At 42.6% G+C, this 21,228-nt stretch overlaps 1 protein-coding gene across 12 annotated transcripts in view; it reads left to right on the forward strand.

Annotated features, from left to right (window-relative positions):
* LINGO1 (leucine rich repeat and Ig domain containing 1) overlaps window positions 1-21,228 on the forward strand; it is a 490,648-nt gene that overhangs the window by 363,319 nt on the left and 106,101 nt on the right. For 2 of the 12 annotated variants that reach the window (XR_008892541.1, XR_008892544.1), the window contains exon 5: window positions 9,113-9,327. The exons of the other annotated variants lie outside the window; for them this stretch is intronic. The gene's annotated coding sequence lies outside the window, so the exon portion shown is untranslated. Of the gene's footprint in view, window positions 1-9,112; window positions 9,328-21,228 lie in introns of those variants that run through there. 12 annotated transcript variants of the gene reach the window in all.

The following is a 21,228-nucleotide window of genomic DNA, read 5'->3' on the forward strand; positions in this document are numbered from 1 at the left end:
GTTGCATTGGTTGCATCGGTGAAAACCTATGCTTCCTGAGATAGTGGATTGGATTATATTGTGTTGTATTGTACCTGTTGGATTGGTTTTTGGTGCAATTTTTAAACCTAGGTTTGGTGCTTTGGTGTAGATGACTGGTGCTTGTGAGGGGAGAGATGAACCTATGGTTTTGCCAGTCTGTAATAGATGCCAATGTTTGTTGATGATTCTTTTGATTTGTTGATGTGATATGTTGAAGGGTATGATGCATTTTGCTTGTTGTGTGATGTCTTGTTGTGGTGTGGATTTGTCCAAATAATGAAGAAATTCTTATCCACATTCTATTGCATTTCCCACCATATTATATATACTCATATCACAAGTATATTCTCTCATAATCATATTATGCACTATTTTTATCGTATATCATCTCTCATTTCAAAAGCCATTTATATTCCATATATATATATATATATATATATATATATATATATATATATACCATATTTATCGGGGTATACCACGCACCGGCCTATAACACGCACCCTCATTTTACCAAGGATATTTGGGTAAAAAAAGTTTTTTACCCAAATATCCATGGTAAAATGAGGGTGCGTGTGTGCACGTGTATACCCCGATACACCCCCAGGAAAGGCAGGGTGAGAGAGGCCGTCGCTGCCCGCTTCTCTCCCCCTGCCTTTCCTGGGGTCTAGAGCCCTGCTGCCGGCCCTTCTCTCCCCCTGGCTATCGGTGCGGCTGCCCGTTCTGACGTCATGCGCCGCGCCATGCAGCGCATAGCAACGACGCAGGGGACGCACGCTGGAGGCCTGCAGCAGCGCGGACCCGACCCCGGCAACAGGTAATTATGCCACCGGGGATGGGGGGAGGCAACGGGGCAGCGGCGCCGGCAATGGGTGCCTCTGCCCCTTCTCTCCCCCTGGCTGTCGGCGCCGCTTCTCTCCCCCTGGCTATCGGCGCCGGCAATGGGGCGCCGGTACCGATAGTCAGGGGGACAAAACGGGCTGCTGGGTGCCGATAGCCAGGGGGAGAGAAGGGCCGGCAGCAGGGCTCTAGACCCCAGGAAAGGCAGGGGGAGAGAAGCGGGCAGCGACGGCCTCTCTCCCCCTGCCTTTCCTGGGGGTGTATCGGCATATAACACGCACATAGACTTTAGGCTAAAAATTTTTGCCTAAAAAGTGCGTGTTATACGCCGATAAATACGGTATATATATATATATATATATATATATTCAGTATAAAACACTATAAAAATCCTGTTCCCATTGTCATCAAGATTCACATCTTCAATGTATATAGAAGTATAATGGTTAACCCCTTAAGGACGCAGGTTTATTTCCAAAATATCCACGGCGAAACGGAAAAAATTTATTGTGCTACAAAATTGAAGAAAAAAAATGCCATTTTGTAAATTTTGGGGGCTTGCATTTCTACATGCAACATGCATTTTTCTGTAAAATGTTCATCTTATCTTATTCAGTAGGTCCATACAGTTAAAATGATACCCTACTTATATAGGCTTGATTTTGTATTACTTCTAAAATAATCATAACTACATGCAGTAAAATGTATACGTTTAAAATTGTCATCTTCTGACCCCTATAACTTTTAAATTTTTCTGCATAAGGGCCTGTATGAGGGCTCATTTTTTGTGCTGTGATCTGAAGTTTTTATCAGTAGCATTTTTATATTGATATGACTTTTTGATCGCTTTTTATTCATTTTTCATGATATAAAAAGTGACCAAAAATACACTATTTTGGACTTTGGATTTTTTTGCGCGTACACCATTGACCGCTCAGTTTAATTAATTATATATTTTTATAGTTCGAACATTTCCGCACGTGGCGATACCACATATGTTTATTTTTATTCACACTGTTTTTTTAATGGAAAAAGGGGCGTGATTCAAACTTTTATTAGGGGAGATGTTAAATGATCTTTATTAACTTTATTTTTACACTTTTTTTTGCAGTGTTATACCCCCCCCGGTGGCTATTTCACTGCACATACTGATCTCATACACAGATCATTGCCGTGCATTGACAAGGCAAAGATCAGTGTAATTGGCGGTCGATTGCTTAAGCCAGGCTTGGAGCAATCGCCGATCGGACGCGACGGAGGCAGGTGAGGGGACATCCGCTCACGCTCTAGCTGATCAGGACATCGTGATTTCACCGCGATGGTCCCGATCAGCCTGACTGAGCTGCCGGGAAACTTTTACTTTCATTTTAGATGCGGCGATCAACTTTGAACGCCGTGTCTAAAGGGTTAATAGCGCGCGGCACAACAATTAGTGCCGCACGCTATTAGCCCAGGGTCCCGGCTGTCATTAGCCGCCAGGACCGACCCGGTATGTTTTATGCCTCGAACGGGTGCAGGGCGTACAGGTACGCCCCGCGCCTTAAGAGGTTAAACATTCAATTCCATGACCGTTACAGGGTTTACCATTATCCCTGCATGATCTCAGTTCCAATCTAGAACAGGTTTTCACCATAAACCTAAATATCCAATCACACACAAGATGGACACATATAAGACCTGCATTTTCACACAGTTGGTACACTGCTATTGAAAAAGAGATCCAGCCAATCTCGAAACACGTCTAGCCACAATACCAACTGTATACAGCAATCTACAAACAGCCGCAGCACTTCCCAGCCTCCCGGTGCGCACAGCGCATGATCCGGAGTACAAGACACGCCGACCTTCCTGGTGCGCATAGAACAAGCAGCATTACATCACTACGCCGGCAAGCAGACCTCTTCCTCCCCTGGCTCACCGGCGCTGCCGACTCGCCACTCCAGGAAGCGACCAAGCGTTTGGTTCAGAAGCTGCATCGGGTAAGTAGCGAGAGCACCGTGGGACCACGTCAGGACAGGTGAGCAACACTGTCCTGCAACCACCAGTCATTGTACACTCTCACAACTACTGCATAAGACTTTCAAATCTCTCTGAGCCACAGGGATTACTTAATTAACGGACCCTACCCACTGGACTATAGAGTGCACATTATTACACTCACAACGGCTGCCTATTATCAAGATTGCACAATACGGACTTTCTTTGAGCTATCTATACCAGTATATACAAGTTTTATTTTATTTGGATTTTATAAATTTTATATATCATATATCTACTGGCACTGCTGCAAGGGCCCTGCAGGCATATGCCATAGACATTAAACCCCAATAAATAAGTATATAATTGTTTAATTTATATTGCATCCTACTTCTGTACCCAACTGTAACACAATATACAAGATCTACTTGTGCTTTCATCCATGAGTACATAAAAGACCAGATTTGAGGAAAGTGCTTCCCCTCTTTTTTTCATACAATCGTTTTTTTCAGGCCGCATAGGGTATGCAACCTTACACATTAGTACTCATCTGGCACAATAGAGGTTTCAACTTGCTTTTGTGGTTAGAGCTATCTCCCCTTTTGTATTCCTTTGTTTTTAATGGAACTTAACCCCTTAAGGACCAAGGGCGTACAGGTACGCCTTTGCTCCCTGGTACTTAAGGACCAAGGGCGTACCTGTACGCCCGTGGGAATTTCGGTCCCCGCCGGGCGGGGACCGGACCGGGGTAACTGCTGATATCTATCAGCAAGCACCCCGCGCAAATGCGCAGGGGGGTCATCACACTTGCGATTTGCGGCTATTCCGGGTCATACGGGTTTATAGTGACCCGGAAAATAAAGGGGATCGCGGATGTCCTAGACACCCACGATCCCCTTGAAGCAATAGGAGTGAGGTGCCACCCCTCCTATCTCTGCTATTGGTGGTCTAGACGCGACCACCAATAGCAGATCGGGGGCGGGGGTCTTAACTTTCGGTTTCCCCGTTCTGCCCACCCACAATAGGCGGGGCAGGACGGGGAATCCGACAGGGACCGGCTCCGAAGATCCACTTACCCATCGGCGATGGCAGCAGGCGATGATCGGCGGCGGCAGCGGGCGACGATCGGCGGAAGAAGAGGACGGCGACGCAGCTCCCAGGATCCGACGGAAGCCGCTGAGTTACTTAGTAACATCTGGAGGGCTACAGTCTGAGACCACTATAGTGGTCTCTAAACTGTAACCCTCCAGATGTTGCAAAACTACAACTCCCAGCATGCCCAGAGAGCTGTTTAGGCATGCTGGGAGTTTGTTTTGCAACAGCTGGAGGTCTACAGTTTGAGACCACTGCACAGTGATCTCTATACTGTGCACCTCCAGATCTTGCAAAACTACAACTGATAGCATGCCCACAAAGCAGTTTGCTGTCTGGGCATGCTGGGAGTTGTAGTTTTGCAACATCTGGAGGTCCACAGTTTGGAGACCACTGTGCAGTGGTCTCTAAACTATAGCTCTCCAGATGTTGCAAAATTCAACTCCCAGCATGCCTAAACAGCAAACAGCTGTCTCTGCATGCTGGGAGTTGTAGTTGTGTACCTCCAGCTGTTGCATAACTACATCTCCCAGCATGCCTTTCGGCGATCAGTACATGCTGGGAGTTGAAGTTATGCAACAGCTGGAGGCACACTGGTTGGAAAATACTGATTTAGGTAACAGAACCTAACTGAAGGTTTTCCAACCAGTGTGCCTCCAGCTGTTTCAAAAGTACAACTCCCAGCATGCACGGTCTGTCAGTACATGCTGGGAGTTGTAATTTTGAAACAGCTGGAGGTTTGCCCCCCAATGTGAATGTACAGGGTACATTCACACTGGCGGGTTTACAGTAAGTTTACTACTTCAAGTATGAGCTGCGGCAAATTTTTCGTCGCAGCGCAAACTCCTAGCGATATATTCACTGTAAACCTCTGCCAGTGTGAATGTACCCTAAAAACACTACACTACACTAACACATAATAAAGCGTAAAACACTACATATACACCCCCTTACACTGTCCCCCCAATAAAAATAAAAAAACTTATTGTACGGCAGTGTTTCCAAAACAGAGCCTCCAGCTGTTGCAAAACAACAACTCACAGCATTTCCGGACAGCCACTGACTGTCCAGGCATGCTGGGAGTTTAGCAACAGCTGGAGGCACCCTGTTTGGGAATCACTGGCGTAGAATACCCCTATGTCCACCCCTGTGCAATCCCTCATTTAGTCCTCAAATGCGCATGGCGCTCTCTCACTTCAGAGCCCTGTCGTATTTCAAGGAAACAGTTTAGGGCCACATATGGGGTATCTCCGTACTCGGGAGAAATTGCACTACTAATTTTGGGGGCTTTTTTTCCTTTTACCCCTTATGAAAAAGAAAAGTTGGGGTCTACACCAGCCTGTTAGTGTAAAAAAAAATGTTTTTTACACTAACATGCTGGTGTTGTCCTTTAATTTTTATTTTCACGAGAGGAAAAAGGTAAAAAATACCCCCAAAATTTGTAACGCAATTTCGTCCTGCGGACGCACAACAAGGCTCAGGAGTGAAAGCGCACCATGTACATTTGAGGCCTAAATTGGTGATTTGCACAGGGGTGGCTGATTTTACAGCGGTTCTGACATAAACCCTAAAAAAATAAATGCCCACATGTGACCCCATTTTGGAAACGACACCCCTCACGGAACGTAACAAGGGGTATGGTGAACCTTAACAGCCCACAGGTGTTTGACGAATTTTCGTTAAAGTTGGATGGGAAAATGAAAAAAAAAATGTTTCACTAAAATGCTGGTGTCACCCTAAATTTTTAATTTTCACAAGGGAAAATAGGAAAAAAGCCCCCCAAAATTTGTAACCCCATTTCTTCTGAGTAAGAACATACCCCATATGTGGATGTAAAGTGCTCTATGGGTGCACTACAATGCTCAGAAGAGAAGGAGCGCCATTGGGATTTTGAAGAGAAAATTTGTCCGGAATTAAAGGCCACTTGTGTTTACAAAGCCCCCATGGTACCAGAACAATGGACCCCCCCCCACATGTGACCCCATTTTGGAAACTACACCCCTCATGTAATGTAATAAGGGGTACAGTGAGCATTTATGCCCCACAGGTGTCTGACAGATTTTTGGAACAGTGATCCGTGAAAATGAAAAATTTAATTTTCCATTTGCACAGCCCACTGTTCCAAAGATCTGTCAAACGCCAGTGGGGTGTAAATGCTCACTTCACCACTTATTAAATTCTGTGAGGGGTGTCGTTTCCAAAATAGGGTGACATGTGGGAGGGTCCACTGTTCTGGCACCACGGGGGTCTTTGTAAATGCACATGGCCCCTAACTACCATTCCAAACGAATTCTCTTTCCAAAAGCTCAATGGTGCTCCTCCTCTTCTGAGCATTGTAGTTCGCCCGTAGTGCACTTCAGGTCAACTTATGGGGTACCTCCATACTCAGAAGAGAGGGAGTTACAAATTTTGGGGGGTATTTTCTGCTATTAACCCTTGCAAAAATGTGAAACACGCATTTTAGTGAAAATTTTTTTTTTTTTTTACATATGCAAAAGTCGTGAAACACCTGTGGGGTATTAAGGCTCACTTAATTCCTTGTTACTTTCCTCAAGGGGTCTAGTTTCCAAAATGGTATGCCATGTGTTTTTTTTTGTTTTTTTTTGCTGTTCTGGCACCATAGGGGCTTCCTAAATGCGACATGCCCCCCGAGCAAAATTTGCTCTCAAAAAGCCAAATATCACTCCTTCTCTTCTGAGCATTGTAGTTCGCCCGTAGTGCACTTCAGGCCAACTTATGGGGTATCTCCATACTCAGAAGAGATGGGGTTACAAATTTTGGGGGGTATTTTTTGCTATTAACCCTTGCAAGAATGTGTAATTTGGGGGGAAACACACATTTTAGTGACATTTATTTTTTTTTTTACAAATGCAAAAGTCGTGAAACACCTGTGGGGTATTAAGGCTCACTTAATTCCTTGTTATGTTCCGTCTAGTTTCCAAAATGGTATGCCATGTGTTTTTTTTTTTTTTTTTGCTGTTCTGGTACCATAGGGGCTTCCTAAATGCAGCATGCCCCCCAAAAACCATTTCTGAAAAACGTACTCTACAAAATCCCCTTGTCGCTCCTTTGCTTCTGAGCCCTCTACTTTGCCCGCCGAACAATTTACATAGACATATGAGGTATGACCTTACTCGAGAGAAAATGGGCTACAAATATAAGTATACATTTTCTCCTTTTACCCCTTGTAAAAATAAAAAAATTGGGTTTACAAGAACATGCGAGTGTAAAAAATGAAGATTGTGAATTTTCTCCTTCACTTTGCTGCTATTCCTTTGAAACACCTAAAGGGTTAAAACACTTACTAAATGTCATTTTGAATACTTTGGGGGGGGGGTGCAGTTTTTATAATGGGGTCATTTGTGGGGTATTTCTAATATGAAGACCCTTCAAATCTACTTCAAACCTGAACTGGTCCTTGAAAAATAGTGAGTTTGAAAATTTTGTGGAAAATTGCTGCTGAACTTTGAAGCCCTCTGATGTCTTCCAAAAGTAAAAACACGTCAATTTTATGATTCGAACATAAAACATATTGGAAATGTGAATAAAAAAATAAAAATTTTTGGAATATCCATTTTCCTTACAAGCAGAGAGCTTCAAAGTTAGAAAAATGCAAAATTTTCTAATTTTTCATGAAAGGATGCAAGTTACCATAAAATTTTACCACTATGTTAAAGTAGAATATGTCACGAAAAAACTGTCTCGGAATCAGAATGATAACTAAAAGCATCCCAGAGTTATTAATGTTTAAAGTGACAGTGGTCAGATGTGCAAAAAATGGCCGGGTCCTAAGGTGTAAAATGGCCTGGTCCTTAAGGGGTTAAAAACAAAAGGATTGGGTGTGGAAATCCACTGTCTGATCCTTTTTCTCGCCAACACCTGCTGAATTGGCAAGTGTTTAAAGTGTCCCTGTGATTAAAAAAAAACAACTTTTGATATGCCACAGAGACATGTCAATAGTTTTGATTGGTCAGCATCTAGGTGTTCGGCCCTCCCATCCTTCCCGTCTCACTGCAGGACACAGATTCTATAGAAAGTCTATGGAGCCCATTTATTACAACGGGACACTGGAGAGCAGTGCTAAGATATGTGAATCGCCCGGCTTGTTATAATGATTGGTGGTGGATTTGAACTCCCAGACACAAAGCAATAAAAAAAACTTCACAAAAAGTTTGCTCAAGTGATAGGGACACTTTAAGTTTCTTGTAGAAGCACTACAATATAGCATTACACAGTTTACCCATGTAATATACAAGCTTGCTTTGTCACTTAGAGTGAAAAACACTTTTTGTAGCATTGTGCACCCTAGCTAATAGACATGAATGGGGACACCTAATTACTAACTTAGAATTCCCTAATAGGGTATTTAAAAAACATTTTGTACACCAGAAAAAAAAACTGTATTATTGTATTATGAAGTGTTAGGTTCTGCATATCATTTCACCATTTGCAAGTATTTTGTTTGGTGTCAGTGAACAAAAAATACTGGACGGAACATGTGGATGTGAACTGTAACCGACCTATTACATCTCCCAGCTGAGAATACTATTGTACCCAGAATAGATAATGATCATATCCTGCTAATGTATCTGTGTAGGTAAAATATAATAGCCTGGAGGCAGTAAAGCTCACTATTTGACTAGACTGGATACAATTGTAGCAAACATTATGCTAGTAACAGGAATAGTTGTTTGATGTATTGTGTGTATGCGTATTTACCCTTTGATCTGCCTCTGGCTGAATGTTGTGTGGCCCTTTGGCTAAGTCAAGGATTCCATTTAAGGTCTCCACTAAATGTTGGGTAGACATGTACTGATATGGATTTTCAGCCTGATGCCCCAAAGTATTTTCATAGAATGTTTAGGAAGGATACTGCTTCCCAGATGTTATTACAGTATATGAAAAGTCCTAGTATTATAGGAGAAATATAAAAGAAACGGTAATGTAGGCTTGGTTTTAAATGTTTACCTTGGTGTTTTCCTTCTCGGGAGGCATTTGTGTACCAAAATACATAACAGATATTAGCATCACTAACGTCATCACTTTTCAGTCATATTACATCCTTTCTTTTCTGTCTGTCAGCATATTGTATAATTGACTACAATCACTGAGAAGTAATGCACCGAGTCCTTTCACCAGAATAACTTCTGATCTACTGTATTTTCTTTCATTCACACTGAAGCAATCATTGTAGTATTATGTGTACATCCACCTCTGAACCATGGTATAAAACTGGAACACCTTGACGAAACCACAGCAGAATAGGGAAAAAGCAGAGATTTCTTCACCCTGCACTCTAGGTTGGAAAAAAAAGCCCCAGGCAACAATGCTAACCACTCTACCAGCAAGATGACCATGATTGTATTTCCTGTTAGCTGTAAAACCCACAAGTGTACACATCAGCCTTAAGAGAAAAAGACTGTTTTGAACAAAACTCCATTGTTTTGTCTTTTTTACTGATATTGTCTTTTGTTTGGTGGTAAGGATACAAAGCTTGTAAGTGATGCTCAATGGTATTATCGAACCAAAAAGCAGCTGATCTGATTGTATAATAATGCAAATACAGTGGTCCCTCAGGTTCCAGTTTTAATTGATTCCAGAACTACCATTGCATGTTGAAACAATTGTATGTTGAGGCTGTAACTCTATGGAAACCTGGTAATTGGTTCTAAAACCCCAAAATTAAAAAAAAAAAGTAAGTAGATAACTAAGGCTTCTTTCACACTGCCATTAGTACACGGCAGTGTGACGGCCGCCGAGAGAGCCGGGCAGAATAGCGGGAGAAAAATTACTTCTTGTAAAGTCTTTTTCTCCCGCTATTTATGACAGCGCCCGGCAGGCCCCCATAATAGTAAATGGGAGCCTCCAGGACCTATTGTTGCCCATGCTCCCCATCATGAGAATGGCCATTAAAGTCAGAAAAAAGAAAAAAAAAGAGACTTTGACGGCCGTTCTCGACAGGGAGCAACGGCAGTGTGAAAGGGGCCTGATACAGATAAAGCAAGTCCTTACATATAAAAGTAAGAAAGAGCTGCTAGAATCCACCTAGTGTCCAAAGGAGCAGCTAACCCTGGCATGTGTAAAGGACACTGTAGGACATGTAGTTCCATACCATATGGTAGAGCATTGCAACCAGGCAGCCAATCACTGATACAGATGTTATACCAGTAAAATGCCAATTGGTCAGTTCTTGCCTGATTGGTCAGTTCTTCCAGCCATTGACACACATCACAGATCTGGTCTGTTCATATCATTATATGTGGAGTATGGTTTTATGTTACAATTAGAGATGAGCTAACTTACAGTAAATTCGATTTGTCACGAACTTCTCGGCTCGGCAGTTGATGGCTTATCCTGCATTAATTAGTTCAGCTTTCAGGTGCTCCCGTGGGCTGGAAAAGGTGGATACAGTCCTAGGAGACTCTTTCCTAGGACTGTATCCACCTTTTCCAGCCCACCGGAGCACCGGAAAGCTGAACTCATTTATGCAGGATAAGTCATCAACTGCCGAGCCGAGAAGTTCGTGACAAATCGAATTTACTGTAAGTTCACTCATCTCTAGTTACAATGGTCCAGAAAAGACCATTGTATGTTGAAAATACTGTAACCTGAGGCCATTGTAAGTTCAGGGATTTTATATTATGTATGAATTGTCAATACAGATGTCTTTCTTTTAAAGAAAATGTGCTGTTCTCTAGGGCATAGATGATAATAAAAATTAAAATATGGGAAATAATGAGGTATGGATATGAAAGAAAAGTGTATTGAATGTAAAAGAAACGTGTATTCCGGGTTATGTAAGTAGCCAAAAGTATTGGAATAGTGATAAATGAGGGTTAACAAATAGATTTATTAAATTACTAAATGTACAGTGATCCTAGAGTGGATGCCAGCAATCTACTCCTGGATTTAAACATTAAAACTTCATAATAATAAAATATAATAAAATATCACAATGAATCACAAAGCTCCGTAACATTTATAGCACAAAAAGTGGCTACACATTTGCAAGAACGTTTATCGAGCAGATAGAAATAATAAAATCCTAAAACAGTTCAAGCACAGTCACCAAAAGTCTCCATTTTGGTGTGCCAGAGAAACGCTGGAGCAACACAAAAAAGTGCCCTCTGATGTTGCGCTGATCCTGTGCGTGCTGATGCACACTAAGAAAATTCAAGGTAGGGGACACAGAGCTTAGATGGCACAAACAGAGGAGATGAAAGCGCTGTAGGTGTTGTAATAGTGCCGATTCACTGATAGAATCTGAAAGTAGTCACAGAGTGCAGGGGAGCTCATCGGCACGCCAATAAACTGACACAAGTGGGTGAGGGTGATAGCGCGACTCGGTGGTCGGCAAATAAATGAACATGTATGTCCACTCACCCACTCTGGTGTCAGGGAGGTCCTCCCTGCAGCAATCTTGATGTCCTGGTGTCAGCAGCAGGCTGGCGATGTGCGGAGGAGTCTGTCAGCAAACAGACAAGCTCCACTGATGTGGCGTCTCTGTGTGAATCCTCATGGTAGAATGCGCTTGCTGATGATGCGTTTGTGTGCTTGAATGAATGGATGGTCCGTGTAGCAAGCTATGGCGGGCTTGTTAGGACGTCTGGATAAAGGTGTAATTCGAATTAGATAGTCATCAGACGCGTTTCAAGCCCATTAGGCTCTTCTCCAGCGATTTCCACATCAGTGAAGAAAAGCCTAGTGGGCTCGAAACGCGGAGCTTGTCTGTTTGCCGCACATCGCCAGCCTGCTGCTGACACCAGGACATCAGGATCGCTGCAGTGAGGACCTCCCTGACACCAGAGTGGGTGAGTGGACATACATTTTCATCTATTTTCATTCTATATTTTATTATCATCAAGTTTTAATGTTTAAATCCAGGAGTGGATTGCCGGCATCCAATCTAGGATCACTGTACATTTAGTAATTTAATAAATCTATTTGTTAACCCTCATTTATCACTATTCTAATACTTTTGGCTACTTACATAACCCGGAATACACGTTTCTTTTACATTCAATACACATCCATACCTCAATATTTCCCATATTTTTCTTTTTATTATCATCTATGCCCTAGAGAACAGCACATTTTCTTTAAATTTCTTATTTTTTGTCAATCATTTTATGCTTGTCAAATAGTTAGTGCAGCCATTGGGGGTCCGCACTGTGCTAGTTTCTCGGACGACTAGACAGATTGAGCACACTCACCACACACCTTTCTTCTAGATGTCTTTCTGGTTATCTTTTTTTATACTTTTGCCTAAAAGTCGGAGGCTTAGTTCAGGGCCTCCATTGCCGATAGAATTCAGCAGCAGAAAACAGGGCAAACAGGTCCGCTGCATGATAGACCCCATTACACTTAATGGATTCCATCGGGATTCCAGCTGGTGTATAACATTTTACTAGATTATAATGAAAGCAACATTTTTTCGTCCAGTTTTTTCAATGGATTCTGTGACAAAAGCCCCAAACAGAGCCTCTGACGCAGATATGAATGAAACCTTACCATGACAAGTAGATATCCTTTATTTCTAGACAAAAGAAGGTTTCACCATCATCACAGGGATTATTTACTGTAAGAGCATTATGGAGTCTATATTTCTTACCCCCTGTAGCTACACACTTGTGTAGGGTGCTTTCTCCTTATCAATATGTAAATAAATCATGATTTACACACTGTATCCTCATACTGCTTCCCATGCCATTTTGTACGGCCCCCAAACATGTATACACAAAGATACTTGCCTGTACATTGAAGCTACTCACAGGCATTTTCCATACCAGAGAGAAGAGGAGTGGGGCACAGTGTGGGAGCAGGGATGGATAAATATTAATGGTTCACCACATTCCCATCTCTAGGACCCTCATACATCAGAAGAATTGAATTAGCATGACCTCTATTTTGCACTCTGAAAAGAGTAGATTAGGTGGATAGGTTGCTGTGCATGTACATAGTTTATGGTAACTCCTATAATCTCCAGTGAGGAGAATCAAGTACATTCATGAACACCTCCTCTCTGGAATGCAGGGTAAAGAGGACTCCCATTCTCCTGACAGATTCCCAAAAGAGGAGCCTGCACCTCTCATACATTTATGGCATATACTTTCAATAGGCCATAAACGCCTGAAATGGTAATACCTCCTAATGTGGCCTTCGGGAGTTTTCAATCTGACAGTGCGGCTCTTGGACCAGTAAAGGTTGTATATTCCTGCTTTACTTGCTCTTTTCATTACACTACATGTATGGAATAAAAAAATGTGTACTCTGTTGGTGTGTTAAAATGGTTCTTTAGTGGAGACTCTTCTAATGCTAATAAATTAGGAAATACAGCTTCCTAATATATTAGAAGGTAAAGCTCCGGTACTTGAATATAATTTCTTTCTACATTCCTTACACAGGTGCTCCATTAGAATAAAAATTAAAACACAATAAAAAAAGTGAGATTTTGTTGTAGTATTATTATTTTCATCTAAAACCTAATGTTTAAGGAACCCTTTGAATTTACCCAAACTTGGGAAAGATTTCTTTATTCTGGTGCACCATGTGAGCTGTATACCCAGTATCAAATTCATCAACAGGGCACAGGCTAAAAATAATGTTAGGAAATAAGTCATGCTCAATATATTCTGACCATCCAAAATCTTTGCCATTGTGTGGGAAATATCTGTGAATTCTGCATTTATTTACTAAAAGCATCATTTTTTTACCACCTTTTTTCATTTTGCTTTCCTGTATCTAGTGTCAATACCAGAAGACATAAGATCCTCACAGACTGATCCATCCTCTATTAATCCCCTGATCGATAGCAGCATCAATCACATGCTATGTCCCAATACTTCCGTTCTTCGTGGGATAATTAACCTGTTCCTATCCAGACCTTCAGACTTAGTTTAATCTTCAATTGCAGCATTGCAGAATTCACATATTAACACTGGAAGGCAAAATATTGTTGCACCAAATCAAATTCAAGATTAGCCAGCCGCAAGATGTTTGACAAGTCATATATAGCAAGTGGACAGAATTTAATTGTATACCTAGTCTTAGGGGCTATTCACATGGCAGAATTTCCACCTAAAATGAAAACCACATACATTTCTCCCCTAGACCAGCAGGAGGGACACCCAGAAGGGCTACCGCACCCTGACCAAATCTTAGTGAGCATAAAAAAGAACGCAAACAGTAGCACAAAGAATAAATAAGTGGATGTGCACAGTGTGATACTGCCCGGGCATCCATCCGGATCTATAAAAATTCCTCTGCTGATCAACACCCAGAAGGCCGGAACGCTAGAGTTGAGGGCTCAGAAGAGTGAGAGATAAAGTGCGTGCTGCGTGCCATCAGTCAAGTGGGGTCGCTACTCCTAAGTGAGTTCCGGCACCCTGGGGTCACCACTCCCAGGGCACTCTTGCACCTCAGTTCTTTCCCTACTCAAACTTTAGGGCGAGATCCAGAGAGTACAGGTAACTTCAGGGTCTGCCGCCTGGACACACAGCAGACCATGGTACACCTGCACCACTCTGTGTGGTTCCCCATCCTGCCTTGGTGGTCTTTCACACCGCCATCTAACAGGAAAGGTACTACACTTGATCTTAGCCAAAAAGCAGAGAAGCGATAAGTTACTTTACTTGAACAATAGGATTTTGTTTACAAAATTTCCATTTATATTCATCTTATGTCCAAGTGCATCTTTATAGTCGATCATTACAAGGTACAGTTACTGTTCAGGATAGGGAAAATTTTCAGTCATGAAAAATACTAGTAGATCTACATAAAAGACTCTTTATTTTTGAATCTTTAAAACCTTACATTACAGAACACTAGCATTATACATTTCAAAAGCACCTGGTGTACTTAATAATAGTCACTGACTTTTTAGAAACGCGTTGGTTCTGTTAAACTCCTGGTAATGCTAATGTTCTGTGATGTACAGTTTTAAAGATTCAGAAATAAAGAAAACAAAGAGGCAATGAGTTTATCCTGTACTTACGTACCTACAACTACTTTCTTTTTTTTTTTAATTAAAGTTTTCATCCATGCCAAAGATATGGGTTCAGCCAGAGTGTGTGGAATATATAGCAGTACAAGGGTGAGCTGGATTTTGCATGATTGTGTAGGGGAAAATTACATCCTTTTTTGTTAGGAATAATTGTGATTATACTGAATCTTTTCCCATAAAATGATTTATCAATCTGCTCACCTTAACTTATAGGTTGAGCAGCATTTTGAGCAGCATTTTCATAAGGATAGGTTCTCTTTAAAAGGGTCATCTTGTTCAAGATGTTCCCCTATTAGCCAGAATGAAGAGTAGCCACAAAATAGTCTCTCATTTTAGCGGATCCAGTACTTCCTTGCATAAAATGCACACCATCATGGATTACAATGGGCAGTTTGTAATACTTTATTTTCCCTAAAGAGGTGCTGCAGGGAAACTGAACACTTGCTGCTATATTCCTCCAGAGATTGCAGGAGATCGCTGAAGGTCCTAGCAACAGGACATTCTGTGATCTGCCTATCGCCTGGGATCCTTCCTAACAAAAAAGAGAACATCCCTCTAATGTTGTTTGTTTGGCATCAGTTTATACAGTACAAAGCAGAGGTAAACTTGAGGCCATGTGCTGGTGGAATTGCTAATCCTTGACTTAGGAAAATACAGCATCTAGTCTGTTTCAGAGGGGCATTGGTGCGCTTTGCTTTGATTTTACTTGCTTCTGAGGGTTTTAGAAACCTTTCATTGCCTTCTCCGGGTAACTGCAAGCGTCAGTTAAAAAATAATGGATTTTTTTTTTTTAGGTTGTTAACCAAGCACAAAAGTATGCACAAAAGCTTAATGGAATTGAGCGTGTCACACTGCATCAGTGTACAGAACATAATTCTCACTTTTTTTTTAGGAGCAAAGTGTTTCTATAAATCTGTTAATATTGCATTTGAAACTAAGAAAAAAAAACATTTTATTAGACGTAGAATAACAAAAGATAGGTCTTGTTTCTAGCAGCAAAGGGGTAATTATGGTCAGGGCAGCAGATTTGGCTTCCATTGATATTCACAAGACGGGAACAAAATATTTTGCGTATGAATGCAGAGGTAAATGTCTAGGCAGCGGTAGGTTAAGGGTTAATCTTGGTAAATTGTTTTACTGAAGCTGCTCAGTGAAGCAAAGTATTACAGAGGAAATCAATATCTCAGTGTGTGAGTGGTATATAGATATGTCTGTGTGGTCTATAGATATATCTATGGATGTGGGATATAGAACCAAACCTCTGTGACAAGCCGCTGAGTATTTTTTGGATCTATACAAAAAATATGACCCACGACAACACCTGCAGCAATAGATATTTGGTGGTCCAGTACAGGAGTTGCACCCCTGTACCATTGCTGCCCTGTCAGGCGGACTCCATTCTGCCTCTTTCTATTTTGAGTCTTTGCTGAGTCTGGAGAGAGTGTCCTAAAGAGGCCTAACGTCTACCACACAGCCACGGATCCACAAGTCCACTACCCCCCCAGGTCCAATTCAAAACCTGGCAAGCTACAAACGGGGTAAAGTCTGTCATAGTCAGTTCAAGTCAATCTGTGTCAAGTCAGCATGGCCCTGCATCAATTTGTCCAAGTCCACTATAAGTCCCAGCAAGCCCTAGAGTCTCTGAAGTCACTGGTCACCTCCTCCGGCCTAGCCAAGCTGTATAGACTGTTACATCTGTCTGACCCAGTAAAGCTGCCATTGTTCCATAACTTGGTGTCGGAGTAATTATTTGCCCCCGTGCCTCGACCAGGATCCAGCGGTAACATAGTTCATAAGGTTGAAAAAAGACCGGAGTCCATCAAGTTCAACCTATATCCCTAATGAGTCCCTACTGAGTTGATCTAGAGGAAGGCAAAAAAAGCCCCATACTCGAGGTAAAAATTCCTTCCCGACTCCAAATATGGCAGTCAGAATAAATCCCTGGATCAACCTCCTGTCCCTATAAATCTAGTATCCATAACATGTAATGTTATTATTCTCCAAAAATGCATCCAGACCCTTTTTGAACTCTTTTACAGAGTTCACCATGACCACCTCCTCAGGCAGAGAATTCCACAGTCTCACTGCTCTTACAGTAAAGAACCCCTATCTGTGCTGGTGAAGAAACCTTCTTTCCTCTAAACGTAGAGTATGCCCCCTTGTTATAGATACAGTCCTGGGTATAAATAGATCATGGGAGAGATCTCTACGGTCTCCTGATACCGTATTTATCGGCGTATAACACACATTTTTTAGGCTAAAATTTTTAGCCTAAAGTCTATCTATCTGCCTGTTATACGCCAATAAGCAGCTGCAGTTCAATGATTTAAAGTGGGTGCTTTAAATCAATGAACTGTAGCGGCTTTTGCAGGTCCAGAGACCACCGCCCGCTTCTCTGCCCCTGCCTATCCTGGGGTCCAGAGACCGCCGCTGCCACTGCCCCATTGCCTCCCCCATCCCCCGTTTTATAATTACCTGTTCCCGGGGTTCTCGCTGCTTCTAGCTCCGGCGGTCTCCTGCGTTGTTGCTATGCGCTGCGCAGTGACGAGTGACGTCTTCAACGCGACATCACCGTCGTGTCCCATTCCCCGTATTACCCTGGTTGCCCGTCTTTGAACCCTTTCCAGCTCCACTATATCTTTCTTGTACACTGGTACCCAGTACTGTACACAGTATTCTATGTGTGGTCTGATTTGTACAGCGGTAGAATTATTTCCTTCTCGTGGGCATCTATGCCCCTGTTGATGCACCCCATGATTTTATTTGCCTTGGCCGCAGCTGCCCGACACTGGTCACTACAGCTAAATTTACTGTTAACTAAGACTCCCAAGTCCTTTTCCACGTCAGTCGTCCCAAGTGTTCTTCCATTTAATACATAATTCCCAGTCTGGATTTTTCTTCCCCATGTGCATTACCTTACATTTATCAGTGTTGAACCTCATCTGCCACTTCCCAGCCCAAACTTCCAACCTGATCCATTTGTAACAGTGCACTGTCCTCTATTGTGTTTACCGCTTTGCAGAGTTTAGTATCATCTGCAAAGATTGCTACTTTACTATTCAATTCCTCTTCAAGGTCATTAAAGGGCTATTCCAGGTATTTTTTTATTTGACTATGCTACAAGGGCTGTAAAGTTAGTGTAGTTCATAATACAGTGTCTGTACCTGTGTGTGTGACAGTTTTCTCACAATTCTTCTGTGATTTTCACTCCCATATTTATTTTTACCAGCATACAAAATTACTGTTGTCTCAGATTTTTCCCAGGTTGCAATGCGGCCGAGACCTGACCTCACTAGTCATCTTGTAACATTCACGTTTCTGAAGACAGGAACCCCGGTGGATGTGGATACGCTGGACCTGTGTGACAGATGACTCGGACTGTACCAGGGAGCGGAGTCTAAGATGCCGCTGGTTTTCACCAGAGCCCGCCGCAAAGCGGGATGAACTTGCTGCTGCAGGCGGCACCCAGGTCGCTACCCCTGGCACAGCTTGACCACACAGGCGGCGGAGGAGATGTGAGGCACAGGAGGAATAAGGCAGCTCGTAGACCCTAATAGCAAAAGGTCAGGGCAGGCGGCACAGTAGCGTAGTCAAAGCGAAGCAGGAGTTCAGTAGGCAGGCGGCAGAGGACCAAGGTCAAGTCTCAAGAGCAAAAGATCTGATACACGGCAAGGCAATAAAGAGGAATGAAGCAAGAGAAAAGAAGAAATCAGGAGGCTCTCACATTTAGATGGTGGATCACGGCTTCTTTATTGTGGATGCGGCAGTCTGCTGACAGCGGCGTGGGACGCCAGAGCGGTGGATGCAACACTGTGTGTGACAATTGTTTCGCGCCTCTCCGGGCGTTTCTTCAGACTAACCCGCCTCTGGATCTTCACACAGGTAAGTACCTTCACCTTGCGTGATGTCACCAGAGGGGGAGGTAACTTGCGATACAAGATACAACAGTTAAAAACATAAACAGTGAATCCATGATAACTAGTTACATGGAGTGCTACAAAGGATTACAAAAACACACTAAGGTCTAAGCGGTCATTTAACCCCAAATTTCCCTGAGCATTCAATTCCAGAATCAGCCTGGCTTCTCGTTGTAAAAGGGCTCTATGGCGATCTACTCCTTCCTTATAATTAACCCTTTCTATGCCCATAAAATTTAGACTAGTGGGGTGCTGTTCAAAAACATGTTCTATTAATCTGGGGCTACTATGACCAGTTTTTAATGAATGTACATGCTCCCTAAAACGGATGTTCAAAGCTCTTTTTGTACAGCCTAAATAAAACCTTTTACAAGGACATATTATGGTGTACACAACGAAACTGGTTCTACAAAAACACTATAAAAAACAAATAAAACAAGTTGATACACCCTCCTTTGCTTTTTCTTTCCGTTTTAGCCCTATGGCAGAAAAAATTAAGAAGGCAATTTTTGATAACTGGTTTCTGGTGCAAAATGATGTGAATTTGAGGGAATTTACTAAAAATAAACCCTTAATAGCGTTTAGAAAATCCAGAAACCTTAAGGACGAATTGGTTCAAAGTAAGTTTGTCGAAAAGAAACCTAATAGTGATTGGCTGTGCAAAACTTTGCCACCAGGAAATACGTGTAATACGTGTAACTGGTGCAGTTATTTATCCACAGACAAAAACGTAAATATAGGTGGCAAATTTATACAGTTCAAAGACACTATGTGTTGTAGAACCAGTTTAGTCGTGTACACCATAATATGTCCTTGTAAAAGGTTTTATGTAGGCTGTACAAAAAGAGCTTTGAACATCCGTTTTAGGGGGCATGTACATTCATTAAAAACTGGTCATGGTAGCCCCAGATTAATAGAACATGTTTTAGAACAGCATTTTACAACGAGAAGCCAGGCTGATTCTGGAATTGAATGCTCAGGGAAATTTGGGGTTAAATGACCGCTTAGACCTTAGTGTGTTTTTGTAATCCTTTGTAGCACTCCATGTAACTAGTTATCATGGATTCACTGTTTATGTTTTTTACTGTTGTATCTTGTATCGCAAGTTACCTCCTCCTCTGGTGACGTCACGCAAGGTGAAGGTACTTACCTGTGTGAAGATCCAGAGGCGGGTCAGTCTGAAGAAACGCCCGGAGGGGCGTGAAACAATTGTCACACACAGTGTTGCATTCACCGCTCTGGCGTCCCACGCCGCTTCAGCAGACTGCAGCATCCACAATAAAGAAGCCGTGATCCACCATCTAAATGTGAGTGCCTCCTGATTTCTTCTTTTCTCTTGCTTCATTCGTCTTGACCTGGAGAGGATTGAGCACCGCAGGGATTGTTGGACACATGGGTGTGAAAGCTGCCTAAACTCCTGTTGTCAGTGCACATAGTGCACTTAATTGCTACACACAGCAGCTGTGCTGGTTCTGTGTCTCGGTTTCAGTCTTGCAATACAGAGGAACACTTTCTCAAAGGCACAAGGCAACAAAGATCCGGCAGGGAACTGAGGAGGGTGGAGGAATTTATAAATGAGCCACAGGTGGATTACATTAATGAGCGTACCGGCCCTTTAAATCTTAAAGCTCAGGCGCGCGCGTGCCCTAGGGGACGGGGACACGCGCGCCGGAGCAGAGAGGCAGGAGAAACACCCGGAGAGTGACGGACTGGGGCTCGCATGCAGGCGCATCCCGCAATGCGAATCCCAGGACCGTCGGCAGCACAAGGTAAGGGGACCATGCGCTCACGGCCATTGTGTGTGGCCGGAGCGCATAACATAACGCAGCTTATGACAGGGAGCCTGGCTGCTTCAATGGGTGGAGGGATCGCAACAGCTGTAGGCACCCTTTTGAATGGATGCAGCTCATTTATGTTTCAATGGGTAGGGTGGCTGATGTGTGGGAGGGAGGAAAATGGAATTGTGGGATTTGTAGTCAAAATAAGAAAAGAAAAAAACAGTTCACAAAAAGCTAGCCACAGTGTTATGGTAATCTCACAACATAGCCATTTAGCCCCAAGACAAGCACAGATCCTTCCTAAGCATGTCCATTACTGTCTGGCAGGTACATACTAAAATCACCTTATGGTGGATAACCCCTTTAATGAATATATTAAATAGGACAGGACCCAAGAATGACCTCTGTGGTACCCCACTAGTAACAGTCACCCAATCAGAATAAGTATCTTTAATAACCACCCTCTGTATCACTGAGCCAGTTACTTACCCACTTACACACATTCTCCCCCAGCCCAATCCTTCTCATTTTATGCACAAACCTTTTATGTGGAACCGTATCAAATGTTTTGGAAAAATCCACATATACGACATCCAGCGAT

The sequence above is a fragment of the Hyla sarda genome, chromosome 4, assembly GCF_029499605.1.
Source record: "Hyla sarda isolate aHylSar1 chromosome 4, aHylSar1.hap1, whole genome shotgun sequence".
Classification (NCBI taxonomy): Eukaryota; Metazoa; Chordata; class Amphibia; order Anura; family Hylidae; genus Hyla; species Hyla sarda.